This window comes from Macrosteles quadrilineatus, unplaced genomic scaffold, assembly GCF_028750875.1.
Source record: "Macrosteles quadrilineatus isolate MER2022 unplaced genomic scaffold, UCM_ALF_1.0 Scaffold_3__2_contigs__length_128488019, whole genome shotgun sequence".
NCBI classification, from domain to species: domain Eukaryota; kingdom Metazoa; phylum Arthropoda; class Insecta; order Hemiptera; family Cicadellidae; genus Macrosteles; species Macrosteles quadrilineatus.
In genome coordinates, this window is record NW_026542596.1 from 101249999 (window position 1) to 101260015 (window position 10017).

Consider the following 10017-nt stretch of genomic DNA (forward strand, 5'->3'; position numbering starts at 1 on the left):
AGTCTAGGATCTATGAATCTCATATTTAGCTGCCTCTTCAACCTTATACTTACGGAAAGTAAATAAAAGAAACATATTATAACACTAAAAACATATATTTATGCTTATACAGTTACTCACAAGACAGTAAATATACATAAAACATGTTTCACAACAGTGGTCAAATGGAAAAAAATAAATATGTACAACATAAAAGGTTAAAACTAGGTGCTACTATGTAACATTGTAATAGTTTAACCATACCTAGACAAAAAGAATTAAATATAGACTGTCAGCTGTGCTGCGGTTACCATATGTTCTGGCGCACACCGCTGGGAGCGCCGTGTAGTTACGTAGCACGTACGCCGTAACTACATGGCGCTCCCAGCGGTGTGCGCCAGAACCTATGGTAGACGCAGCACAGCTGACGGTCTATATTTAATTCATTTTGTCTATGGTTTAACTCTGATATCCATTTTATTATTGTAAAATTAAAATTATCAAAAGGTATTCAATCTTAAACACTTGAATACATTATGCGAAATATCTAAAGAATTAACTATATGAAAACTTGTTAGTGTGTAAAAATTATATATTGGTTGAATAATTTAATGAGAGGCAATGCCACTTCGCTTTAAAAAAGATGTGTCATTTTGTATCAAGTGTTGTGATATTGAGCCCTTACCTGTAGTCTAACATATCTGACCATGATTTCCAAAGTCCTTGCGTTTTTGCATTCTTTTTCAAAGAACCTCCTCCAGAGCGCGGAGGCCAGCACTCTGTCGTCAGTCAGAATCCCTTCATCGTAGGCCAGAATCGCAGCTTGGAACTGATCTCCGAGCAACCTTGTTTGTTCTCTCGCCGCTGACAAGTTTTCAGGCTATGTCAAAGAAACTTAAGTATTAACAATTACAATATACTACATTAAAGATGCAATACCTAATGGATTGGTCTTTGAATATGGTAAGCAGCAGAAGGTGAGAACAATCTCAATAGGGCAATAGGGGTGATTTCCCTATTATTTATGAGCAAACTATTTTTTTATTTTTTATTAACAACCCTCCTTTAGTTTGAATGGGTTTTTTATATTAAAATTATTCAGTTTTATTATTAAAATCTCCCCGTCGCAGCCAAACTACAGGCTAAGCAAATGTCATTGGAGATTTTCATTTAAATATTTTCTTATACGTGTCAGATTTATTCCCACTTTAAATAACATTAGGTTTCGACAATAATAGGTTTTTTACAAACCACCGTCAAATAGTCCAACGATTAACTGCTCATCAGCTTACATGTTTCGTTGCGAAGACAACATTTTCAAAGCTTGCAACTCGTCAAAAACACATTTAAATCACGGACGATGCGAACACAAAAACATTAAAATGGACTATTCCATACTTACTTCAAACTTTAAACTTATAAAATATTTTTTTATAAAAACAAACAACACTGACATAGCATGAATTTGAGACCAATACTTAGTTTTTAAACCTATTAAAACATTACTTCTCAAGAATAACAAATTTTAAAATAAATATTCTGTTATCAACAATAATAATGACACGTTTCAAAACTACCAATTGAATCTCGAACAATGCTCAGTCAATCATAACACTATAAATTGAAAGTAACACACTTCTCCATTGGATATTACTTCAGGGTATAGTCTTTAAAACAATATTCATAAAGATAAGTTTGAGTTGAGATAAAAAGAGTTAATTTTGTAGAGTGTAGACCATATTATAAGACAAATTTCCAAATCAAATAAGCCTACAGGTGTTTTATCTGTATATATATTTTTTTTTAATAACAAGTTTCAGCTTACTCTGCATAGAGTAGGAAATAAAAAAAAAATATTCTCTATATTTTAAAACAACAGACGAAAAACTAGGAATAAGACTAAAACTTTGTGATAAACACACAATGTCCGTCAGTTGCTCAGCTTCTATCACTATCACTTGTGAACAGAGTGGTAACTTGCAACACTGTGCTTATGACTCTGGCGATAGTAGCTTCACGTTACTCAGTGACTGTAGCTAACAGTCACATCAATCATTCAAAGAAAAAGAATGTTAAAGCTACTAATATGCACACAAAATATATTTTTCTACTAACCCCGAGTTTCTTTGCCTTGTCGTTGACATCGTTCCACATGGCTTCCACAATCTTGTTGCGAATTACTCTACCGTCCGGACCATACTCCATCGCCTTGGCCATCAACATCCACACGTGCAGCTCCGTCACCAGGAACCACGAGTTGAACGTGTCCGGCATCGACATCTCTAACAATAAATAAGTCATATGGTTATTGCATTCACTTACAGCAAGGAAGTGTGTTTACTGTTTAAGAATCAAGAATTTTTATTCACCGTAAGCGCTATGCACAATTGCAAGTACGACAATGCACATTTAAAGCTGGTTTAATGGTGGCATTGGCTGAACGTCATTAAACTAATGGTAGCCTAATAAGTTTACAGGCAAGACAAGAGCAAACTTACAACAAGTGCAGTATAATACATGCAAAGAATCACAGTAATCTTAAAAATAAAATACTGTAGGTTTTAAAACACGCAGACTAGAGCAATCATGAAAACAGGCGCACTGTGTATACAATATATGCAGTGTAGTTTTAGGCTATAATAAATTAGTAAAAACATATCAGGGGCAGGAAAAGAATATAAAATGTAAAATACAATAACTTACAACAGACAAATAAAACAACTAAGCATTTGGCTTAATTTTAATGTAAGTTATTAGTTAAAGGGTAATGCTAAAATACGAATGTTTCCACTGCCTACGTCTTTGTGAGCTAAGAACCACTGGGTACATAGGAAATTACCTTTGGTGATTTGCTACCTGCTAAATTACGCACTAATATTCAGTTGTTTGAAGTAAAAAAGTTGAGGTTCAAATTTCATTTTATTAGTTCTTGTTGAAACTAAATCACAGCAACTTGGTGGGAAAACACAAAAAAGGCCTCAAAATATTAAAAAAATACACTTACACGGTCTATAATATACAGGGTGACCGTTAAGTCTTCGGACGACTTTATAACTTTTAAACGACAAACGATATCACAACCACATTTGGTATGCCGTTACTGGAAACTGTAAGCTACTTTTCTGTGTACATGGTGGTCGGATATCACCTTTGGGGGACGGCCCGTCGGGGGTCAGAAGAAAATCTTTAATGACAGCCTATGTTGAGTTGTACATCATTTTAAAGGTCTACTTCAACTGAAAACAATGCCGCAAACCGCACTTCAAAAGGTTGATCCTGCGCAAAATGGTAGATGTTCAAAGATTTTCAAAATTAGCCAATTTCTTTAAATTAAACACTTTTTTACAACTGCCATTTTTTAACGGATGGTCCTTTTGAAGTACGGTTTGCGGCATTCTTCTTTGCTTAAAATTCCCTTTAAAATGATCCCCATAACTTCACATTCAGTGATCCAAATAACTCTTCAGGGCGACAGCCCACAAGGAGTCGGAAGTAAATCTTGAATGGAAGCATACGTTGATATGCACATCAAATTAAAGGTATTTATTGGTAGAATACAATGCCGCAAACCGTACTTCAAAAGGACCATCCGTTAAAAAATGACAGTTGTTTAAAGATTTAAAAAAGTGTTTTAATTTAAAGAAATTGGCTAATTTTGAAAATCTTTGAACATCTGCCATTTTGCGCAGGATCAACCTTTTGAAGTGCGGTTTGCTGCATTGTTTTCAGTTGAAGTAGACCTTTAAAATGATGTACAATTCAACATAGGCTGTCATTAAAGATTTTCTTCTGACCCCCGACGGGCCGTCCCCCAAAGGTGATATCCGACCACCATGTACACAGAAAAGTAGCTTACAATTTACAGTAACGGTATACCAAATGTGGTTGTGATATCGTTTGTTGTTTAAAAGTTATAAAGTCGTCCTAAGACTTAACGGTCACCCTGTATATACTTCAATAATCAATAATAGACCCTAGCCACCTGTCGCGTTCTTTTTTAAAGGATCTTAAAATAAATAATTTGTATAAGCATTAGAGGAAGTAACAATAACATAAAATGCTATTAAACAAAGTTTTACCATTGAAAAATGATAAGTAGTCGATTTTATCTGCGATGGTCTCGTACAGGAAATAGCCAAGTGCTGATAGTTTCTGTAAAAGAAAGGTGTATGATAAATAAGTAGGCCTATGGCAATCGTAAAAATAAATATAGATAATGGTTAAGGACAAAGACATATTTTTAAATTCCCCATATCGTTGGTTAATATTAAATGTAGCCTTTGGGCTTGATACCATTTCATCATGCGCCAAGCCTGATGCTATTAACAAATACTAATCTTAAATAATGATGTTTCACCAAGGAGAAAAAAATCCTTGGCTGTTCTTAGAAAATAGACAGCTTCTTTTCATGGATGCCGGAACGAGTCTTATCTAAATTGCTGTCTGACTGTTCGTGCGTCAGTAGGTTGTGGATTGCAATGTACGCTGTCCAACCCAGATAAAAAAAAAGCAAATGAGCATCGATCAAGATTAAACCCTTTTACCTGTATTGAATTTTTTTTTTTGCAAGTCTATGACTTTTAAAAAGTTACCTAACATATTTTTTTTACAAAATAGTCCATGTTCAAAAACCCAGTTATGCTTCATATCAGACACATTTTCTCCTAAGTTTTATACTACATACATAATCTATCAAAACGAATCAGTCGTTTAGAGGAAAGTTATTTCTGGCAACTGTCTGGAACTGTTCTGGATTTGTTGTTTCTGCCTGTTATGTCTGAAATGTTTGCATAATAAGTTTATGCCATACAACTGTAAATAAGTGGTATCATTGATTTGTTCTAAACAATAGCACAGCTGTATTTTTAACCTGCAACTTCATTAACAATCACATTCTTTTACTATATTCCCTCTCCTTCAAATACAGGTAAATCTACTAGTTGTAACTAAAATCATGGTTTGTTATAGACATTTAGTGAGTTCATCACATTTAAAATATACTTACTGCATTATCAAGCATAAGAAATTTTATCTTTTTCAAAATTTTCTTGAAAATTCCATCTTCGACTTGCAATAGCTTTCCAGGGACAACACTGCCATTGTTGGGAGAAAGGTAGAGCAATCTCTTATGCGCTGTACACACATTTGTTCTACCAATCAGAACTCGTGAAAGCTGAAGCTGACTTAGCGGTGATTTGCGAACCAGCACTCTTTCGGCAGTCTAAAAAAAATTGAACGGTAAAATTACTAACCAGGGTTTCAAATGAAAGATCCTAAATAAACAATGAACTCTTTAGTATCACATGTTGTTTTTAACAATAGAAAGGCTACAAAATAGTTGATATTCTTAAAGCATCAGATACATTGCCCAAAGTAAATTTGTAAAAAATAAACATATAATTCAACGTCTACTTGGTAGGGGTTTTTACAGAGCATTAGGCTGAGGCTTCATGAAACATCATTTACAATGTTGAAACACTTGTTTATAATTTAAAAAATAACTTGTCCTAGAATCTATGTTTCAGTAAAAATAAAATGGCAAGGCTGCTTTTTAATTGAAAGGCAATTTAAGTTTAAGTTATTATAAGTTTATTATAAATTAAAGACACAGCTGTAATTTATTTATGTAAATAATTTGCTATTGTTGAAATGAGAAAAGCAAAGTAACAGTTTACTTTTCAGATAAAAGCTAACTGACTATATTTTGCAACATATTAAACAGGTAAGTTTAGTAAAATTACATACATTAATAGCCATTGTATTATTACAATTTTATTACCGTACATTACGTGACGGGCATGATGGCAAACTTTTAGAAATTCTTGGCCTTTGATGGTCAGAATTCTACCAAAATCATATAGGTCCTTATTTCTTGATCTTAATGAGCACATACAAATAAAGCTTTGACCATTATTCTGGTAAGCTAAGTCACAAGTTGAACCTTTAAAACTGACAACCTCGACTATTGAGAATTCCAATCTACAATGTTACGGGTATGTCTCTTAGCTTAAAAGACTGCTTAGAGTTGTGGCTGGCCACTGATATAAGTTCTATTGACTCACTGTTCAAACACTGACGAACAAATGATAAGCAGATTAGTTCTAGTTATCTTACTTAACAGGCGCATATGCTGATATGCTTCTGTTAATTTAGTTTGGTGATGCTGGTCAATAATGTTGGTTATTTTTCTAAATTATACATTACTAGGCCAATAGCCAAGATATAATTTATTTTAACCCTTTCAATGCTATGTGACAATATATCGTCGTGCGTCTTTTGTCCGAAAAGTGCTAAGCGACGATATATCGTGAAAGCGCAGCTTTAGATTGTGTGAGTTTAAATGTGCATATCGGTGACTCAGTTGTTGTTACGAAACAGCGATGGTTTCTTTCGATTCCTCATACGATCAAGGCACGATATAGCCTATCGTTCCTTAGTACTTTTGAGAAGAAAAATTTAACTTTAACCAATTTTTCCCCCGCATACTAAACTTCTCCCTGAAATGAAATAAAATGAATTATTCTTTATTTAACCAGGCAAAGTTAGGGCCACATGGCCCTCTCTTACACTTAACCTGACAAACTAAAAATATAAATAAATAAAAATACAATGAAATTTCTTAATCTAATATAAATCTATACCCTATATTCAAAACATCAAGAACAGATTCCCTGTGGCAAGCCTAGCACTTTTCGGACAAAATAAGTAAATAACTCTAGCATGTTTCGGAAAATTACAAGAACAAAAAACTAGTATAGAAAGGGTTAAAGCCTAATTTAGATAAATATGTCATCCGGTTGCCTATACATTTATTATTGTTGTGGTCTTAAAAAACTAGGTAGGGTAACTTAAAATTTGTTTAGAATGTTTACCGGGACATTTAGGTGCAATTTCTAAGAAACAAATAGGGCCTACCTTTAACACGTGCACACCTCTAACTACGTCCCACAGTAGTTTGAAATAACTTTAAGTAGCCTAATCAAGTCCAGCCCAGAGTTCAGTTAGATTCTATTTCTTGGTATGATGCGGAGTCGCTTAGGGAAAAAGGGTAGGCCTCTTAGACCGACCATGACAAAAACTAGTCAGGGTACAGTTTCGCAGAGAACCTGCAATATACTAACAGATTAAATATGGGTTTGTATCGATTTTGATTTGGTTTGCTAAGTCGCTTTGAAGATATTATTTTCCCCAAATATAAACATCAAATTAAGTAATGATCTATTTACGTTTTTATTGATAAACGTTTTTGTTTAACTTAAATAAAACTATAGTAGGTCTACTGTATTTAATTACTAACTCCAAACAAATTTTTAATTTTGATAAGTTATATCTTTGGTACGGTAGGCCTACTTTATAGTTTTTTACCTCCTGCATCCAAGTACAATTTTTCCCCCGCTGATGAATATTACTCAAGATATAGCCAGACAAAAATACAACATTAGAATAAACAAGGTAGGCCGGATGACATTTACAAGAGGAATGAACTGAGACTAATTGCATGTAACTTAAACTTGGTTCTTATTTAGGCATGTCACGGTGGTGAGTTGAGCTTTATGCAAATTTTGGCCTGTATTAGTGTTTTGAAGTTAGGTTGGATTAGGAAGGTAAAGTTTAGGTTATAATGAATCGAGATGTTGGTTTGTGTCACCTTAAGACTGTTTTTGTACAGTTAAAACCCTAGAAAAACACTTAGATACTAGCTTACACATTTTTTATAAGGATATTTCATTGTGTTATCCATTAAATTTAATTGTTCAAAAACTATGTCTGGAAGTAGCATAGGCTCAATTAATGAGTCGGTTCATTACAACCTAACCTTAAACTTCCTAATCTAACGTCACTTCAAATCAATTAATACAGTCACGAATCCGCATAAAACCCGACCTACCTTCCCCACATGCCTAAATAAGAGCTGATTATTTGTTTTCAAATCGAATTGATTTGATTCTGCATTAAGTCGAGTATAAACAGTTGTTTGCTCTCCTCACTCAGTCCAGTCCTCAGTCCACATATGGACCCGTCCAGACCACGCCATATTACCATCAGTACCGTTCAATGAACCTTAGATTCGTAATTTTAACCTTCGTTTACAGCCATCTTAGGAATCTCTCCGACAAAAACTGATTGCATTTTTGGATTCAGTGTGAAAAAAACTGTAAGTAGACATCAAAAAATTAAACGATATCGCGTTGCAGACATATTAAATAATTGCCCAGTAGGTTTACAAAAGTATAAACGGCCGTAGTTCTGTTAATATATTTTTTTTTAAGAGGTTGGCGGGCTCTTTTAACCTTGCATTTGCCCGTCCACATAGACTACAGATCTGTGCGTGGAACGTATCCAGCAAAGCAAGGGGTGAGCCGGTACAGTACAAAGGTGAACTGTGCTGATAAAAGTTAGTGGCAGTGACCAGGTTCCGAACCCACGACACTACTGCCTTGGGCCCGAAGTCTGCGTTGCTACTGACTGAGCCACCGACTCACCACACTTTTCCATGTTTCAACCAATTCTATGTTAATTCACACATAGGTAGTTGGTGATGTTATTCGATAGATTTTCAGCTAAAAATCTGGTTTCTCTTGATATATAAATATAGCCTATATAGGTTCTCAAAGTCACATGAATCGCAATAATTTTAGTCAGTCCTTATCACAAATTTGGTTTTTCTTGTTTCTGGTCAAGATCTGCTATCACTGTTGTTTTTAACATACAATGCAATACTAAGGGTAGGCGTCCATATCTGTTGGCACAAACAACCTTACCTAACTAACCAAATGATATGTCGAATGAAACAATAGAATAATCAATATTTTCATTCGGTTGTTTGTGCCAACAGATACGGAAGTCTACCCAATATTAATATCAAACAGAATCAAAATAAGTGTATAGTCGTTATACTCATTGTCTAAATGTATGTAATCCAATAAGTTTAATATATCACAGGTTCTCTGCCGAACTGTACCCACTACTGTAGTCGTAATCGTACACCATGCGAACAGAACATGACTCGACTACGTACTGACTTAGGCTACAACGAATGTTATGCCAAGCATCAGTGTCAAGATGGATCTTAATAACTTAGTTATCGTGTACTTATTGTATTTGTAACCTAGGCTCGTTTAGCAAAGGAGACAGCAAAAATCGATGCATCTGCCCAAGTTCGAGATCCTGAGAAAAATTAACATATTTGTGTTACCGGTTTGAGTTAGCCTTTTGTGAGTTTTAAGCTAGGCCTACACGAAAACTGACTCTAAATAACATGAAATGGTAAAGGAGCTGAAACTAACTTACTTAGGATGTTGTTGTAAGCTAAGTTTTAACCATTTTCAGTTACCATTAAACATGAATTTAAACTTAGTTGCACTTACAATTAGGCCTTGATTATTTCTTAGTAATTTAAAAATACACCACTTGTATTTTACCTAGATATCCTTCCTATTTTAACTAGGAATGTTGCAACACTTAAAATGTATTTAAAAAACAATCTAAAAAAAGACATTCTAAGAAAAGAAAATGTTATGTAATTAATAACTAACAAATTTACCAAAATTATGTTGATAGGATGATAGAAATTCATTATGTATAGCAAATGGACGTCTGGGTTTTATTTATCTAGGTTGTCACTAAATTTTAAATGAAAATGATACCTTACTTAACAACTACTTTCCTTACTAACACCAAAGATTACATATAACACTAAAAATTCTTTAACCTAAGCAGACAGCAGAAGCAGAGCACAATAACAACACACACACACAGTCACACACACCGATTTTTGAAGTTGTTAGAGAAGAGTGTTGTGTGTGTGTGTGTACTGCAAAAGCCAAAGCAAAGCAGGACTGTGGAATAGTGGAATGATGGAAATGAGGTACTGCGATAAAGTGTGATTGGTTCGTGCGGAGTGGTGCGGCCTTGGATTGGTACAGATCATCATCGGACCGTTTCCATAATTCCATTCCGTTTCATCCATGACCTATCTCTGAGTCTTTCGTTTCGTTTCATGTTTCTGTGGCTGTGGCTGTGTGGCTTTGCATTTTG

At 34.5% G+C, this 10017-nt stretch overlaps 1 pseudogene; it reads right to left on the reverse strand.

Annotated features, from left to right (window-relative positions):
- Window positions 1-9704, reverse strand: part of LOC128989414 (proton-coupled amino acid transporter-like protein pathetic) — a 20582-nt pseudogene extending 10878 nt beyond the window's left edge.
- Window positions 9705-10017: the final 313 nt, after the last annotated feature.